At 35.6% G+C, this 19,570-nt stretch overlaps 1 protein-coding gene across 1 annotated transcript in view; it reads right to left on the bottom strand.

Moving 5' to 3' along the window:
- C12H12orf56 (chromosome 12 C12orf56 homolog) overlaps positions 1 to 19,570 on the bottom strand; it is a 91,831-nt gene that overhangs the window by 65,752 nt on the left and 6,509 nt on the right. The gene's annotated exons all lie outside the window — the stretch shown is intronic.

Below are 19,570 nucleotides of genomic sequence, written 5' to 3'. Positions count from 1 at the left end.
TAACTGGAGATAGGAAGATGGATTAATGAAGAACTATTAGGATCTACTCAAATTCAATTTTTAAAAATGTTTTCTAACATATACAATAATTCAAACCAGCTAATAAAGATAGCCCAGGGAAGGTCTTCAGAGGATGTGCTTTAGTTAATAATAAAGTTTTATAGTTAGTAAAGGGATTCATTTCTGCATAAAAGAGTCTTCAGAAATGCCTTAGTTTATTTCAAACTTTACCATTTTCTAGAATTTTTAAATGACTCTTTTCTTACTACACATGTTCATTGTAAAAAGAAATTAGAAAATGCATGTAAAAACAGAGAAGAAAATAGAAAATCACCAGTGACTCCGTTACTCAGAGAAAACCACCATAAACAAGTTATGTAAATACTTCCAGGCTTTTTTCTTTACAAAGCTATGTTTATTAAATTGGAATCACACATAGTTAAATCTTTGTTTTGCATAACTCTGTATTAGAAATATTTTTCTATTGCCTTTGTCAGGAAAAATTGTGAAAGACTTTGAAATGAGCAAAAAATATTACCTAGGTTTTTCCACCTTTATTGTCTTTGAGCTGTTCTAAAACTCTGTAAATTGTGGCAAAGTGTTAATAATAATGATCCTAGTCTATACTAGAATGCAACTGATTACTGCTCTTCAGCAGAGAGTAGCTCTTTAGTATATGGACCAGTGAGATTTTTTGTTTCTGAGTTTACTGATCTGAAACTATAACTTCTTTCTGTATCTAGGTGTCTATAATTCAGAAAAGCCTTTATCTCTTATTGTGTTAGTGTGTAATATTTTCCTATCTCCAGAGGGTATTAGTAAATTAGATTATTAAAAATCTTAAAGGAGCTCTGTTCTACTAGCTTATAGAGATAAATAAGCACTTAAACAAGTAAAACGTTTCTGTAATTCCCACAAAATAAGGAATTAATTAACATCTACTATAAGTGTGCATAAGGAAAATTATTCCTGCAAAAACTCAGAAGTCTTGAGACTAGGTGTTGGGAAAATAGAATAGTCTAATCAGGCCCCCTCACCTCAGGTCCAGTTGGATGTGGTGCAGCACATTCTTTGTAAACAAATTGTGTGTGTAGGTGGAGTTAGTGCACATGCATGCCAATGTATCTTTTTAGTTTTGTTGCTATTGTGTGTTTGAGAGAGTTGTGTGGAGCAGCAGCCCTGAACTGTTGGCCACAGACAGCTTTGCTGGCAGCTGCTCAGTTTTTCTTTGGGCTTTGCCAGTAGCAGTTGAGTTTCTGAGTTTCTCTTTGGACTGCCTAGCTCCTAGATGTATGTGTGTGCAGAAATAAAGACTACTCTTTCTTCAACCAAGGCTCCAAGGACCTCTCTTCTGGTTACCTAGTTCATAGACCTGTGTGTGAAGGGTTTGTGACCCAGTCTGGACAACGGGCTTGAGTGGTCTATGAGCTCCAGACCCAGCCCTAGCTCTACAATTGGCATAGTCGTTGCAGAATTATGGGCAGGTAAAAGAGCTTAACACTACAAGTTTACATAATTATGGTATACCTTTGGCAAACAAGACTAGTTTAATAGTTATGGTTTAATAAAAGTAGCTATGTCTTCTCTGATTTACCAGTGTTATGTAGAAAATAGTATATATTTTATTCTACTGGGCTTTGTGTTTTCTAAATTTATTCAGGTTTATTAGTCTAATAAGTTAACATTACTCATATAATGTTAAAAATTATGAAAAATGTAAATTTGTGTTCAACAAAATGGAATCATTATTGCCAAACTTTTATTTCAACTTTAATCATGTTTTATCATATCTCAGATTGAAGATAATTTCCAAGCTTTAGGTAACTTAAAGCCTTGGACTGATATTAAATCGACTTAATTAACAGTAAATTATTAGATTCCAAGATAATTTCTAAGTAAGAGAATACTGAAACGTTGGCTACTTAAGCATCATTTTAACTACACATAATTTTGTTCATTTTTATATTCTTTAAAAAGGCTATATGTTTTGGCCATGTTAATGAATGTGCTCATTTACAAAGTTTCCATGCTTGTGAAAGAGATTCTTTTCAAACATGTTACTTTCTATGTCTATTTTTAAATGTTTAATTGTTAGTTTGACTAAATAGGTAACCAAGCATTGTTTCTCAGGCACTCGTGATTCTCTCCTAACCAAGAATCCAAATCTCCTGTAATAATCTCTTGCTCTTTGCCTTCCCTAAATAATGTCCTAATTATAAGAAACATATACATAAAACTTTTAGGATATCTTTTATACCTAAAGTATCTTTAAGACTTCCCAGAAGGCCCATGAAAAAAATCACAAACACTTGTTCTTTCACCTCCTAAAAAAAGAGGTGCTTCTCTCCATATACCAAAATCAATTCAAAATGGATTAAAGACTTAAATATAAGACCCAAAACTATAAAACTCCTAAAAGAAAACATAGAGGAAACACTTCAAGAAGCAGGACTGGGCAAAGACTCTATGAATATTATCCCCAAAGCACAGGCAACAAAAGGAAAAATAAACAAATGGTATTATATCAAACTAAAAAGCTTCTGCACAACAAAGGAAACTATTACCAGAGCGAAAAGACAACCTACAGAGTGCAAAAAAAATTTGCAAACTATGCATCCAACAAAGGATTAATATCCAGAATATACAAGGAACTCAAACAACTTAACAGTAAAAAAATAAATAACCCAATTTTAAAAAGGACAAAGGAGCTGAATACGCATTTCTCAAAGGAAAATATACAAATGGCCAACAGACATGAAAAAATGCTCAACATCCCTAAGCATCAGGGAAATGCAAATAAAAACTACACTGAGATATCATCTCACTCCAGTTAGACTGGCTATTATGTAAAAGACAGAGAATAACAAATGCTGACAAGGATGAGAAGAAAGGGGAACCCTCCCACACTGTTGGTGGGACAGTAAATTAGTGGAACCATTATGGAAAACAGTATGGAGCTTCCCCATACAACTACAGATAGAACTGTCATACGATCCAGCAATCCCACTGCTGGGTATATACACAAAGGATGGAAATCATCATGTCTAAGGGATACCTGCACCCCCTATGTTTATCACAGCTCTACATACAATAGCCAGGAGTTGGAACCAACCTAAATGTCCATTGTCGGACAACCTGATAAGGAAAACATGGTATATATACATACAATGGAAAACTACTCTGCCATAAAAAGAATGAAATTCTGTCTTCCCAGCAACTAGATGAACTTAGAGAAAATCATGTTAAGTGAAATAAGCCAGGCACAGAAAGAGAAATACTGCATGTCTTCACTCATAAGTGGAAGCTAAAAAATAAACAAATACATTTAAAAAGAAAAAGGAAGAAAGATACAACATTCATAATAATACGTTGAACTTTCAAAAGGACAGAACAGAACTGAGGTTACCAGAGGTGGGAATGGGGGAGAGGCAGGAGGGTAAAAGAGGAATTGGTAAAGGTCCATGAAAAATAATTACATTGTATAATGTTGAATAAACTAATTATCCTGATTTGGGCATCACATATCACACACAGATAATGATATTCAACTCTGTACCCCACAGATATGTACAATCAACTATGTTACAATACAAAATAAAAATACATAAAAAATCATAAAAATTAAAAAATAAGTGCTTGATATAATTGGGTTTATAGGTCTATTTCCTACTGCAAACTTCATGGGAAGAGTTATCAAATCAAAAGAGATGTGCAGCATTCCTTAGATTAAATTTGTACAGGTAAATGGTTACAATATAAACACTTCAGAAATTTTATGTGTTATGAGAAGTCTCTAGAGATTTGTCAGTGTTGTTTATTTATCAGTCTTTGTGGTGCTTTGCCTGCTCATATTAGACAACTGGAATATGTGTTATCCATCTTATCAACCATAATTTCAGACATGCAAGTGTTGACTTGGCCACAGCCTTGCTTTTAATTTGAATTTACCATGTTCTAGACCAGTAAATTTTTAGTGAGGAGTTATCAGTCTTTAACATAGTTTATAAACAATACAGATATCTAGGCTCTACTTCAGACACTGAATAGCTTTACTTGCTATTCTTGATTTATGGCTGGTATATTCTTGGCATATTTTTTATATTTTTTTCTTTATATATATATATCTTATATACATAATTTTTATTATATGTCATATCTCAAGACTTTTCCCTCTATATAAATTGTTAGTTCATTTTTAGAAATCTGATGTAACATTTACTAATTTCTTTGAAAATAGGCTTAATCGCTATCCTTAGCAACATTTAAAGGATTTTTTTGCAACGACTTTATCATCTTTGTTTTGCATGCCATAGGAACACCCAAATTTTCTTATCAGTTGCTTTATTCTTATTATGAACCCTCATCAGACCTTTCACAACTGAAAGTTCTCAATAACAAACTAACCACAGCCATTTGAAGTCTCTGTCATTTATAGATCGTTTTTGTTTTATTCTGCTGCTTGCTTGAAGGATCTTCTATTAGCTACAGGTCAGTTTGTGTTTTCAACAAAGGACAGTCTCAGTCTCAGAGCATCCTGGAAAAGGACTGAACCAGGTATTTCAAAATACTATCATTTCAAAGCCGAGCTGACATCGTTTAGACAACTCTTAGACCACACCAGTGGACTGAGTAAGGATTTCCAGGACTTTATAATGTCAACAAGCAGACAGCTTCATGAGACTTCTAACCAAGATTCAGCAACAGAAGAATTAACTTTATAGGACTTTTTTTTAAATGATAAAGAATATTTTATTGTGGTTATTTGTTTAGAATATCAATTTTTTTAAAAAAAATTGTCATATTGTAGTTATACATACTTATGGGGTACAATCCGATATTTTGATACATATATGTTGTATAATAATCTTGTAAGGGTAGTTAACGTATCAATCACATCATGCATTTATCATTTCTTTGTGGCAAAAACATTCAAAACCTTTCCTCTAGCTACTATGTAATATACGAAACTTAACTATTAACCATAGTCACCCTACTGGGAAATAGAACATCAGAATTTATGTCTCCTGTCTAATTGAAGTTTGTACCCGTTGGCTGACCTTTCCTTGTTTTCCCTCCCCATCCCGCACCCCCCTGTTATTTTAATGTTCTATTTTCTGTATCTATAAGGAAGCCCTTTCTCTTCTTAAATTATAACCCATATGTAACCCATAACAATTTTATAAATCCTGCTTTTGCAAACTGAAAAGTTTTAAATATTTGACTTTCATTGACTCTCACAGAATTCAGAAACTCTTGCTAGATTCAGTAAGAATCTGCCTTCCTTTTTACCAGGATGTAACTGGACACATCAATTGTACAAGGAACAGCTTACATAAGAGGTGTCATATTTAAGAAGGATGCTTATTTAGTCAGGTATGGCAAGCTATTTAAGGGCCAAAGTTTGCCTGTATTTATAGTGCCAATGCTTACAAAGCCCTCCAGGAAAACAGGCCAGGTACCCGGCTTACAGGGTCCCAGTCTTACAAGTTTGGAAATTTTCAAGACTTCAAAATTCACTCAAATTTATGGGTACTACCAGAGAAATCTGGTGGAGAAAGTTTCTTTGGCTCGCTTTCCTAGCCTTGGGATAGCAAATAATAAAGGCTTTTGAAAGTCTAACCTGACATTCATTATGAAAACTTTTAGACAGAAGTTAAATTTATGTTTGCAATAGTTGTTCAATACTACAGACTTGCAAAGTATATTTAAGGAGGCCCATATGGTAAATAAACACTCTTGCTAGACCTAGGTAAATAATCAGGCCAACCTAAAGAGACTCTTATTTTGTGATTAAGAATTATCTTTTCTTTGAGATTATTATGATGGTAAAGGTCGGAGAGACTGTTAGGAAAAGCTGTAAAAGACTGTGAATTTGGGAAAAAAAAGATTAGTTGGTGTCCTGTTTAGCTAGCTAATCCCTCCAGATTATCTATGCTTTTCATTGTCTTTGAGCCCTTTTACAATGCTGTAATTTGCATAAAACTTTTTTGTGTTTTTTAAAAACATATAGAAACTTAAATTTTCTACGTGGTACATTTATCAGGTTTTGTCCTTATTATTTCTTCCTTTGATTTATGCTTAGAAATGCCTTCTATGCCCTGAAATCAGATACATATTCACACATATGTATTTGGTTTTTGGCGGCTAATCGGTACAGGGATCTGACCGTTGAGCTCAGTGCTTGGTGTTATCAGCATCATGCTCTAATCAAGTGAGCTAACCAGCCAATCCTATCTGTATTTTATTATACTTCCTTTCGAGCTTCCTCTTTTAGTTAGTTCTCTGATCATTTTGTCTATAGGGAGAATGTTCCTTAGGACTTTGGATCTAACTAGCTGTGACTCTGAGTGTATTTAGTATTAATCTGATGAAAACTATGCTTTAAATAAACAAGAAATACAAATAAATACATAAATATTTATGAATCAAATTGCTTATTAGCAGTTTGAGAGGAGAGACAAGGTATCTGTAATAATTTGAATATATTTAACAATTTAAGGAACACAACACATAGATCATCTTATATAATCTTCACAATAAACCTATGAGGTAGTTATTATCAAGCCCATTTTGTAAACGAGGAACTGAGGTTCAAACAGAGTTAAGTTCACAAAACCAGTAAATAGTAGAACTAGATTTATAAGACAAAGCAGTCTGTCACCAAATCCAATTTTATGAAAACAACTAAGAGCACAGCCCTACTAGTGGTCAGAGATTGGAATTTTGTCAGAGGTGGGAATTTTGTCAAGTCTTTCTTCCAAAAGCAAAGTGGAATCCAAACACTAATCAAGCAGCTGGATTCACTTTTATGTCAGAGTTTCAACCACATTATGCTAATTACTTTATTTTAGAGGAAGTAGAGCCAGACTTCTTTTTTAGTTGCTGGAATTGTTAAATTTGGTTAGATTTGTCATTCAAGAATGAAATATGTTCTTTAAATACACTATGGTGGCAGTCATACAGAATTCGTGTAAATTTCTTCTACATTCATTGGCATAGAAAAATGTCCGTAATATGCTGTAAAGTGAAAATAACAGATTAAAAAACAGTATGTGAAGTATGGTTGTGTGTGTGTGTGTGTTTATGCATAGAAAATAATTTGGGAGAGACAGAGAAAGAGAAAGCAAGAAACAACAATCACAGTAATACACTGAACTTTTATTTATTTATTTTTTTTTGTCTTTTTCGTGACTGGCACTCAGCCAGTGAGTGCACCGGCTATTCCTATATAGGATCCGAACCCGCGGCGGGAGCGTCGCTGGGCTCCCAGCGCCGCACTCTCCCGAGTGCACCACGGGCTCAGCCCTACACTGAACTTTTAGAAAGAGAGAAAAGAGCTGTGGTTACTAGAGGCGGAAAAGGGGAGGGGAGGAGGAGAAGGTGGGGGGCTAATGAGGAATTGGTTAAGGGACACAAAGAACGATTGCATATTATAATGATGAATAAGCTAACTATCCTGATCTAACCACCACACATTGTCCACAATTATTGAAAATCAACATTGTACCCCATATGTATGTATTATAAGTTATCTTAAAAAAAAAAAAGGAAAGAAATATATAAAATTTCTTATATCTAAAAAAAAAGAAAAGAATTTGGAATGTTGTACACCAAATTTTCTTGCGTGTGTAAGATTAGTTGTGGTTATCTCTGGATGGGGGGAGTATAAGTATACAAATTTATATTTATATTTATTTATTTTAATTCTAAAAATAATATGATACAGGCAGTTGTTTGGCTGATTTTGTTGTTGTTTTTAATATTTCTTTTTCTTTTTTTTTAAAGATAACCAGTAAGGGGATCTTAACCCTTGACTTGGTGTTGTCAGCACCACGCTCTCCCAAGTGAGCCATGGGCCAGCCCTTGTTTTTAATATTTCAACCACGGTCCCAGTATCTCACAGTCATAAAACACAAATGTGTGCATTCTTCCCTGAAAATCTGTCACCAAAGACCTGAAGGGGGGCAGTAAGCATAACATCTAACATGACTCATGAAGACAGTTTATGTTTACAGTAACCTGACTTTTAAAAAGCCATTTCTACTCACACTACAAGGTCTCCATCACCGTAAGGAGGTGATAGATGATTACATTGATGGCTGTCACACAACCAAGGGGACATATTTGTGTCTGTAAAAGGAAGGATGATGACAAATGTGATAAAAAGAGAGTAACTATGAATATTGATGGTGCCAAAATGATCTGCTGCTTTCAGTACCCCTTCTTTTTTTTCAATTGAAACATAATTGGTTATATATATATGTGGGGTACAGATTTGAATATCAGTACATGTGTACAATATGTGATGATCAAATCAGGATAATCAGTATACTCATGTTTACAAAATGTAATCAATCTTTGTGATCCTTAACTAATTTCTCACTAACCCCCTCCCTCTTTCCTACCTCTAATAACCACAGTTCTGTTCTTTTTTTTTTTTTTGAAAGTTCAATGTATTATTATGATTCTTTCTTTCTTTCCTTCCTTCCTTTCTTCTTTTCTTTCTGCTTCCATTTACGAGTGAGTATATGCAGTATTTCTCTTTCTGTGCCTGGCTTATTTCACTTAACATAATTTTCTCTGAGTTCATCCGTTTTACTGCAAATGGCAGAATTTCACCGAACCTTTAACCTTTATTGGTTCATTTAGCAATCATAATCTCAGTTGCAAAGCCTATGGCTATAAAACTGTAGACAGAACTAAACTCTGACAAAAACATAACAACTTGGACTTGAATTACAAAGTGCTCAAGTGAGGAAAGTGGTTTCTTCATTTTTCTCGTTTATTTGCTTTTGATGGAGTTCAGAACACACTGCCCCCAAATATGGCAGATTTCCATATCAAATATTTTAAGCTGAAGGAATTTGAAGAATGACATTTGCAGGAAGGACTTTTTGACCTTCCCCTGAAGCAGGTCATAAAACCCTCATTTGAAAGGTGTCCTTCCTATACCCAGAAGAGAGGAACATCATTATTTCCAAAGACCAGGGGTACAGAGAGGAATCTGAATAAACAGGCTTTGCTAAGTTTCCCTGAGTTTATTACACTTAGTTCATACTTTTTCTTTGCCCTATCATATTTCTCCACAACTTTCCACTCTTCATCAAACCTAGCATAAAAACATTCAGTTTTGACCACTTCTTGGTCTTCATTTCCTTGTGAAGTTTCCCGTATCACATAAAACTTATAAATAAATTTGTGCACTTTTCTCTTGTTAATCTGTCTTTTGTTACAAGGGCTCCAGCCAATAACCTAAAACGGGTAGAAGAAAAAGATATTTTTTCTTCCCTACACTTTTTTAAATGAAAAATTTTTCAAAAATACAAATTTTTCTTGCAAAGATCACAGCATGTTTGTGAAGCATGAGAGGACCACCCAGCAGCTCAGCAAGCCTAATTTACACATCCACGGTGGGTAATAAGTTTTCTGAAGGATTTTCTACTGTAAGAACAACAGGGCAAGAAGGCTTAGTACAAAGAACATGCTGTCAGTGCCTGAAGGAAGAAAAGAAAGTCCTTAAAAGGGACATAGCTAAATTCCATCCCTTCCCAGCAATTTATTTAAGACATGGTGTTATTTGAAAAATAAATTTTTGCATTTATATCAGAGACAGTTTTTAGGAAATTCTAAAGCTTCCATTTCACCCCAAAGCATGAAAAGATGGGTAGATGATTGATAGATAGATAGATAGATAGATAGATAGATAGATAGACAGATAGATAGACAGACAGACAGGAAGGAAGGATATTGTAAGGGTCCTATAGAACTATTTTGTTCTAACTTTTTATTTTAAAATGAGCTTTAAATATTTTGAGTAAAATTCTATTTTGTAAATGGATACTTAGCTTATTTATGTTGGAAACAGGTTTTTTTGTTGTTGTTGCTTGATATAGCATTAAATCCAGACATCTTCTATCACACGTAATAATATCTGAACAATATCTACATTAAAATAATATGAGAAGTCCAAATCAAGACACATATTTTTTCTATTAATTGCTGACAAAAAAATTCTAATATAAATCACCTCTTTTCAAAGTAATAGCATGAAATTATTATTGAACCAGCACTGACTTCATATTGCACCACTAATTTTGCAAATGGCCTCCTACGTTCTCACTCCCAGTCAATATTATAAAAACTCTCTAAGACCATTCATAAGTGATAGCATTTTCGAATATTTGGCCTGAGTTTCTTTGCCTCTGAGGAAGGTACCTACTATATAACCCCCATCACTGGTGGTTTGGAGCCAAGTGGTGCACCAACTGCTATTCTCCCAGTAAAATTTGGGCCTTGGGAAAATTCTAAAACTATGTTACTTGTGTGAAGGAAAAATAGGAAACCATGCTGGCTCATTAGCAAGGTGCACCTTCTCTCAATCTATGAGGTTAAAAGGATAAGTAAGTATGCAGGAAAGGGTTAACTCAGCAGGCCTGAGTTGCTCAAACCCTGAACATTCCAAAAAAAAGACCTATCTTCAGAACTGGTCCTTGGCCCACTCTGGGGAGATAATTTCTAGGCCTTGGAATATTCTGCCTGATAAGATTATTTTTGTATGTCTGAGACCTTAGGCCATGCTGTACCAGTTTGAGCAAATAAGTTTATCCTGACAATGTGATTCATGGTAAACACCTATTTTTGGTCTTAAGGGGTGGGGGGAAGGGTGAAGAGGTTGGGGCAGGGGCTGGAGTCTGAGTAGCTAAAGTCAGTCAGTCATGTAGGCCCTGTATGCCTACATGACCGACCCCAGTAAAAACTCTGAACAGCAAGGCTTGGTGAGCTTTCCTGGTTGGCAACATTTTGCAAATGTTGTCTCATGTTGCTGGGAGAATTAGGCATGTCCATGCTACTCCACTGGGATAGGACACCTGAAAGCTTGCAACTGGTTTTTCTTGGATTTCATCCCATGCACTTTTTCCCTTTGCTGACTTTAATCTGTATCCTTTCACTGTAATAAACGTAATGGTGAATATAACAGCTTTTCTGAGTCCTGAGAGTCCTTCTAGTGAATCATCCAGCAAGAGAGTAGGCTTGGGGACTCCTTACACAGTAGGAAAACCATACCCAGGCATAAGGCCATTGCCTGCCTAGACCACTGGCTCTGCTTCCTTTGGGCACTGCACAGCCTTGCTCTGTCTCAGGCTATAAGTCAGAGAGGGGCCAGCCCATCTCCCCATCCTTTCTCTTCGGAGGACTCATAAGGATTCTGATCCTATAGCCAGATTCTCCCCAGCATGAAGATGAGGAAAGAAAAATTAAATATTCAAACAATGTCACATAGAATATAATAAGAACTTACACTTATTGAGCACTCATTACATGCTCTTTTAATTTGCTTTATAGGTATTATCTCACTGAATATTCATACAATTCCATGTGTTGTTAAAACATTCTCATTTTATACAAGAATGCAAGGAACATAAGTTACTTGCCCAAGGTTGCCACTTATAAGTGGCAGAGCAGAGATTCAAAATGAAGCCTGTGCTCTTCACTTATATAAAATGACACACAAAATATAAAACACACAGATATCATGAAACTAAAATACCATGGGTCTAAAAATAAAATTGCTTCTATTATGAGTAAGGACAATGTTATGATGAAGTGGAGTTTTGCATTCTCACTATGAGACAACATTTAAGGAGAGATAGTCTACTACACAAACATGATTACTATGATAGCAAATGTCACACAACTCTCAAAATTCCAAATTTCCTAATTATTGAATAGACCCATTTCACTCCAGTGGCTCTCAGCTCTTATGCATTCTCATAAATCATCTACCTACAGAGTTCCTACCAAAGAGGTATTGAAACATGAAAGAGAACCTTAGACTACGAAAGCCTAAAAAATAAACTTAATACAAAATAATGTACACAGATCAAGATTTAAATCACTTGGAAACCAAGATTTCTGAGTGGACAATATTAAAGTGTCCTACAGGAAAGCCATCATGCAGACAGCAATCAAACCAACTAGTATAAATTATACTAATTAAATTCTTACAGACCAACTTATTGTTTTGTGCCCTAATTATTAAGTACATCAACACCAAAGTAGGTAATCACAGTCAACATCTTGACAGAAATTTGGAATGGTGAGGAAACACTATGAACTAGCAGTCAGAAAATCTGGTTTCTAGTGTGGCCTCCACTATTAACTATCTGTATGATCTTGGTCAAGTTACTTAATCTCTTTTGCCTTTGATTTCCTCATGTGTAAAATGAGGAATGTGAAATAGGTTTAAGGTCTTGCAGTAGATCGAATGTCTCCCCAAACTCACTGAAGATTAACCCCCACTGTAACTGCTGAGGATGGGAAATCCTATCATGGCAATTGAAAGGGGAGGACTTGAAGAGGTGATTAGATTATGAAGACCATGCCCTAGTAAATGGATTAGTAAGTTGACAATTTAATGGTGGTCATGGGCATGGTCGGAGGGTTTTAAAAGGAGGAGTGAGGAGTTAACTCTCTCTGCTCTACCATTCTGCCATGTGAGACTTCTGAATCACTGTCACCAAAACAAGGCTGTCAACAGATGTGTTCCCTGGACTTTGGATCTTCCAGCCTCTGAAAGTATAGGCAATAAATTGCTTTTTTTTTTTTTTTTACAAATTACCCAGTTCTAAGTATTTATAGTATAAGCAACAGAAATGGACTAATATAGGTCTCTTACAGCTTGAATAAGGTTTTTTAAAAACTATATTATGACTATACAATATTAAAACTTAATCATGTTGGGCTGGCCCTGTGGCTCACTCAGGAGAGTGCGGCGCTGGGAGCACAGCGGTGTTCCCACCGCGGGTTTGGATCCTATATAGGGATGGCCGGTGCGCTCACTGGCTGAGCGCAGTGCGGGCGACACCAAGCCAAGGGCTGCAATCCCCTTACCGGTCACAACACAGAAAAACAAACAAACAAACAAACAAAAACTCAATCATGTTAATGATTAAATTTCAGGAAATATATTACATAATCAGAGAGAACCAGATGGGCATCTTTGCAAAGATGCAGGCAAAGAGCATCTGCAGAGCCATATTTTGGGGGAGGAGGATATATCTATGCAAATATGTAATTACCTATGCATTTCATTAATAATATTGTTTATGAAGAAATCAGTATATATATATTTCCCAAAGAATCTATAGTTTGTAAAAGATACTGGCACTATCAGACCTACAAGAAATACTAGGAAAGTATTTCAGGCTAAAATAAAAGAACTTAGGGAGTAACTTGAATGCAAATAAAGAAATAAAAAACACTCAAAGATAGCTACATAGGTAAAACCAAAAAACACTATAAATTCATTTTTTGTTTGTAATTCTTTTTTTCCCTCCTATCTAATTTAAAAGACAACTGCATAAAGCAATAATTATAAGTCTGTGTTGATGGTCACACAATGTATAAAATGTAATTTGTATGACAATAACAGCACAAAGGAAGGAGAATGGAGCTATATAGAAGTGAAATTTTTATGTACTATTGAAATGAAGCTGGTAATAACCAAACTAGATTGTTATAAATTAAGACATTAATTATAACAATTCTAAAGTTTATATGAAACTACAAAAGACCCTGAACATCCAAAACAATCTTGAGAAAGAAGAACAAAGCTGGAGACATCACATTTAATGATTTCAAAATATATTACAAAGCTACAGTAATCAGAACAGTATGGTTATAGCATAAAAACAGACATATAAACCAATGAAAGGGAATAGAAAGACCAGAAATAAACCCACACATATATGGTCAAATTGATCTTTCACAAAGATGCCAAGAATACACAATGGAGAAAGAACAGTCTTCAACAAATGATGTTGGGAAAACTGGATATCCATATGCAAAAGAACAAAATTAGACCCTTATCTTACACTATACTCAAAAACCAACTAAAAATGGATTAAAGACTTAAATGTAAGACCTAAAACTGTAAAATCCTGGAAGAAAATTTAGGTGGAAAGCTTCAAGACATTGGTCTTGGCAATGATTTCAAGGATATAACACCAAAAGCAGAAGCAACAAAAGTTTGACAAGTGGAATTACATCAAACTAAAAAGTTCTACACCAGCAAAAAAGTAATCAATGAAGTGAAAATGAAATCTACAGACTAGGAGAAATTAGTTGCAAGTCATATATCTGATAAGAGGTTAATATCCAGAATATATAAGGAACTCCTATAATTCAAAAGCAAAAAAACCCCCAAATAATACAACTTAAAAATGGGCAAATGACTTGAAGTTCTCCAAAAAAGACATACAAATGGCCCACAGTATATGAGAAGACGCTCAATTTCACTAATCATCAGGGAAATGCAAATCAAAACCACAAACAATGTCACCTCATACCTCTTAAGATGGCTATTATCAAAAAGACAAGAGAATGATGTTGGTGAGGGTGTGGAGGAAAGGGAACACTTGTATACTGTTAGTGGGAATGTAAATTGGTACAGCTATTAAAAACAATATGAAGGATCCTCCAAAGAAATTATATAAAATAGAATTGCCACATGTTCCAGCAATTCTGCTTCTGGGATATATATAAAAGAACTGAAATCAGGATCTTAAAGAGATATCTGCACCACTGTGTTCATTGCAGCATTATACACAATAGGCAAGATATGGAAACAGCCTAAATATCCATTAACAGATGAACAAAAAAGGAAAATATGATATATACATACATTGGAATACTATTCAGCCTTAAAAAAGAAAGAAATCCTGCCATATGCAACAACATGGACAAATCGGGAGGACATTATGCTAAGTGAAGTAAGCCAGTCACAGAAGGACAAACACTGCATGATTCTACCTATGTAAGATATCTAAAATAGTCAAATTCATGGAAACAGAGAATGGAATAGTGGTTGCCAGGAGCTCAAGGACAAGAAAATGGGGAGTTGTTATTCAACAGGTATAAACTTTCAGTTATGCAAGATGAATAATATCTAGAAACCTGCTCTACAACATTGTGCCTATACTTAATTCTGTACTGCACACTTAAAAATTTGTTAAGAGGGTGGATCTCATATTGTGTTCTTAGTACAATTAAAAAATAAATCTTAAAAATATGGTAATTGGAATGTCTGGGATAACATTAATAAAATAGCTCTAAAAATATATAGTAAAAGAAATAACAAGAGAATTTAAATTTACACTAGAAAATATCTATTTAACACAAAAGAAGGCAGTGATGGAGGAATAGATGAACAAAAAAGACATGACACATAGCAACAAATAACAAGATGACAGATATCAACCCTACCTTAACAGTAATTGCAATAACTGTAAATGGATTAAACACTCCAATGAAAAGTTAGAGACTGAAAGAATGGATTTCAAAACATGATATAACTATATGTTGTCAACAAGAGACACACTTTAGATTCAAAGACACAAACAGGTTGAAAGTAAAACTATGAAAAAATATATACCATGCACACAGTAACCAAAAGAGAGGTGAAGTGGCTATATTACTATGAGAAAATAGATTTTAATACAAAAAACTTTACTAGAGACAAAGAAGGACATTATAATAATAAAGGGTCAATCCACTGAGAAGTAATAACAATTATAAATGTATATGCACCTAAAATAGAATGCAAAAATACATGAATTAAAAACTGATAGTTGGGCCAGCCTGTGGCTCACTTGGGAGAGTGTGGTGCTGATTACACCAAGGCCATGGGTTCGGATCCCTATATAGGGATGGCTGGTTAGTTCACTTGGGAGAGAGTGGTGCTGACAACACCAAGTCAAGGGTTAAGATCCCCTTACCGGTCATCATTAAAAAAAAAAAAAAAAAAAAAAAACTGATAGAACTAGAAATAGTAGTAATAGACAATAGTTGAAGAAAAGTAGAAATAGACAATAGTTGGAGACTTCAATACCCCAAATAAAGATTAGAGCAGAAGGGGCCGGCCTGTGGCTCACTTAGGAGATTGTGGTGCTCATAACACCAAGGCCATGGGTTTGGATCCTGTATAGGGATGGATGGTTTGCTCACTGGCTGGGCGTGGTGCTGACAACACCAAGCCAAGTGTTAAGATCCCCTTACTGATCATCTTAAAAAAAAAAAAAAAGATTAGAGCAAAAATTAATGAAATAACAAACAAAGTTGGCTCTTTAAAGAGACTGACATAATTGAGAAAGTTTTGACTAGCCTATTCCAGTGTTAGGCTCGAAAAATCATTGCCTCAGGGCCAAGATCCACAGCTAAGAAAGATTAAAAGGAAAAAAGCTTCCAAGTTTGGGCTCTGTGAAAAGGATGCTACATCCCATCTGGGTCTTTTCAGCCATACCTATCCTTGAATCTCATCAGCAACTGCAAAGGACACCAATGTGGGCTTTGAAAGACAACAATCTTGAACAGAGAGCTATAATGCTGGAGAATGAAAAAGGTGTTTTGTTTATAACCTCATCCCTTCTCCCTTGACAAACAAAGCCCAGGAACCGTGTAATTTGCATACTGAGGTAATAACTATGTTGTCTCCATTGTAAAACCTAAAAACTTCTAAAGAAATATAAATTTACAGAAGGCCAGTTGTTGCACTAAGGATACTTCAAAAAGTCCATGAAAAGATTTATATTACCTTTTAATTCCATTTTTCCACTAACTTTTTGAAGTACCCTCATATGTGCATAGTGGTTAAAGAATGCTGACTCCAAGGTCAAAAAACCTCGGGCTACAGTCCAGCTCAGATGTTTTCTGAATATGTGACTTCATGCAAGTTTTTACCCTTTCTCTGCCTCAGTTTCCTCATCTGTAAAAGAGAGATAATATTGCTTTCCTTATAAAGTTAATAGATTAAATGAGGCAATCCATTTAATCAGTGCATGTAAATAAATAATGTTTATCTGAAAACATCCCTAACTTCATTGACAAAATCTCTAAGAATAATACATCACTCATGAATGTATGTACATCATTTTGATCAAATTTGTATTTGCAAATGGTACTAATTTCACTCACTTTTATTAAAATACCACTTTCAAAGTGCAAGGTACACCTTATTTCTTAGTTTCCAATATTTTGTGCATAAAGTATATTTACCTTATTCCTTAGCCTTGATGTGTTCTCTGGACTTTGGATTTCCTAGCCTCAGAAACTGTAAGCAATAAATTTCTTTTCCTTTATAAAATACCCAGTCCCATGTATTTTTCTATAAGCAAGAGAAACAGACTAATACAGAAAATTGGTACCAGAGAAGTGGAGTGTTGCCTATAACAAATACTTGAAAATGTGGAAGTGGCTTTGGAGCTAGATGTTGAGGCAAGGCTAGAGGAATTAAGAGAAACAGGCTAGAAAAAGCCTAGATGCTGGTGAAAGCATAGAAGACAAGAAAATTAGAGAAAGTTTGGAATATTTTAGAGACTGCTTAAATGGTGGTCACCAGAATGGTCATGGAAATATGGACTGTAAAGACCATCCTAAGGAAGTCTCAGATAGAAATAAGAAGTTTATTGGAAACTGTGGCAAAGATCACCCTTGCTATGAACTGGCAAGGAACCTGGCTGCATTCTGTTCATGCCCAAAAGTTTTATGGAATGTGGAACTTCAAGGTGCTGACCCTGGGATTTGGCAAAAGAAATTTCTAAGCAGCAAAGCACTCATGAAACTGCATGCCTATATGTGACTGTCTATGCTGAGTTGTGGCAGGAAAGGCATGAGGTAAAGCCAGAATATATAATTCAAAAGAAAGCAGAGAGTAAAAACTTGGAAAACTTTCAGCCTGGCCACAAAAGCAAGGATATAGCCCAGGGCACTTTGCTAAGGAGATTAGTACTGAAAAAAAGGGGATTATCAGGAGAAGGGAAAAAAAGACCTTGAAGGCATTACAAAGATCTTCAAGCTGCATCTTCCATTACAAGCCCAGAGACTTATGGAGACAGAATGGTCTCAGGGAACAGGCTTGACACACCTTTCATGGACTCACTGCCCAGGGCCACCTCAGGAAGATGCTTCTAGCATCTGCATGGTGTTAAGTTTGCAGGCACACAGAATGCTAGAGCTGTGGAGGCTTGGGAGCCTCTACCCTAATTCCAAAGGATGTATGGAAAAGCCTGGGGACTCAGGAAAAGATAAGTCACAGGGGCAGAGTCACTGCATAGAACCTTTGCTAGAGCAATGCCAAGTGGAAACATGGGGTCAGAGTTGCAGCAGAGAAACACCATCAGCACCACATTTAGTGGAGCCTTGAGAGCAGGACTGCCACGGAGTCCCCAGATCTGGAGAGCTACCAGCATGCAACGCCAGCCTATGAGAGCTGAAGCATGGCTTCAGATGGAAAGCCATAAAGAGGAGCTGCCTGAAGACTTGGGGATTCAAACTCCACACCAGCTTGCAGAGGACTTTGAACATGGAGTCAAGATATGTGATTCTCCAGCTGTAAGATTTAATGCCTGCCCTGCTGGGTTTCAGACTTGCTTAGGACCTGTTATCGCATTCTTTTGGCCTATTTCTCCCTTTTTGAATGGGAATGTGTCCTCTATGTTTGTCCCACCATTGTATTTTGGAAGTAGATAACTTGTTTTGATTACATAGATGGAAACTTTAAACTTTGGACCCTTGATTTGAAACAAATTAAGACTTTGGAGATGAAATGAATGCATTTGTGTGTGAAAAGGCCATGAGTTTTGGGAGGCCAGGGCAGAATGCCTTGAGTTCAATATTCCCCCAAAACTTAATCCCCACTGCTGAGGATGGGAAATCATATTATGCTAATTGAAAGGTGGGGCCTTGAAGAAGTGATTAAATTGATGGCTTAATGGTGGTCATGGGCATGGTTCTGAGGGTTTTAAAATGAGAGGGCATGAGGAGCTATCTCTTTCTCTCTGCTCAGCCATTTTCTGCCATGTGTGACCCCTGAATTGCTGTAAAGCCACCACTAAAGAAGTCTCTCACCAGATGTGTTCCCTGGACTTTAGATTTACCAGCCTCTGAAACTGTAAGGAATAAATTTTGGGTTTTTTAATAAATTTTTTAAAAAGAACAATAATTTTCTTTCAAAATTCACTAAATCGCCTAAATCCAAGTGCCCTAATTTGAAAAGAGGAGATAATATCAATCTTACAGATTCATGGTGGGCCCTAATTGACTTACTATATGTAAATAAAGGTTATTAATAACAACTAACATGTATATAGGTCTTACCATGTTCCAAGCACTATTTTAAGTATATTAAATTTATCGATCAATTTAATCTTCCCAACAACTCTATAAGGAAGGTGCTGTTATCTCCATTTTACAGAGAGGAGGTTAAATAACTTGACCAAGTCTTTACAGGTGGAAAGTAAAAGCTGAATAAAAATGTATTAATACATGGCCAAATGTATATGGCTGATAATTCAGAAACAAAAGAGACAGCTTATGTTGAATATTTAACAAATTTTTATTGACATTTGTTGGGAAAACAGAATAATTTAATCAGGGGCTCACCTCGGGTACGGTTGGGAGTGGTGTGGTGCATTCTTTGTAAATAAGTTGTGTGTGGGTGGAGTTAGTGTGCACGTGCAGTGCTGGGGCTTGGCTGGCATCTACTGCCTCAGGTGGCTGCCACATATGGCCATGC

The sequence above is a fragment of the Cynocephalus volans genome, chromosome 12 (assembly GCF_027409185.1).
Source record: "Cynocephalus volans isolate mCynVol1 chromosome 12, mCynVol1.pri, whole genome shotgun sequence".
NCBI classification, from domain to species: Eukaryota; Metazoa; Chordata; class Mammalia; order Dermoptera; family Cynocephalidae; genus Cynocephalus; species Cynocephalus volans.
This window is presented reverse-complemented; position numbering and strand designations above follow the sequence as displayed.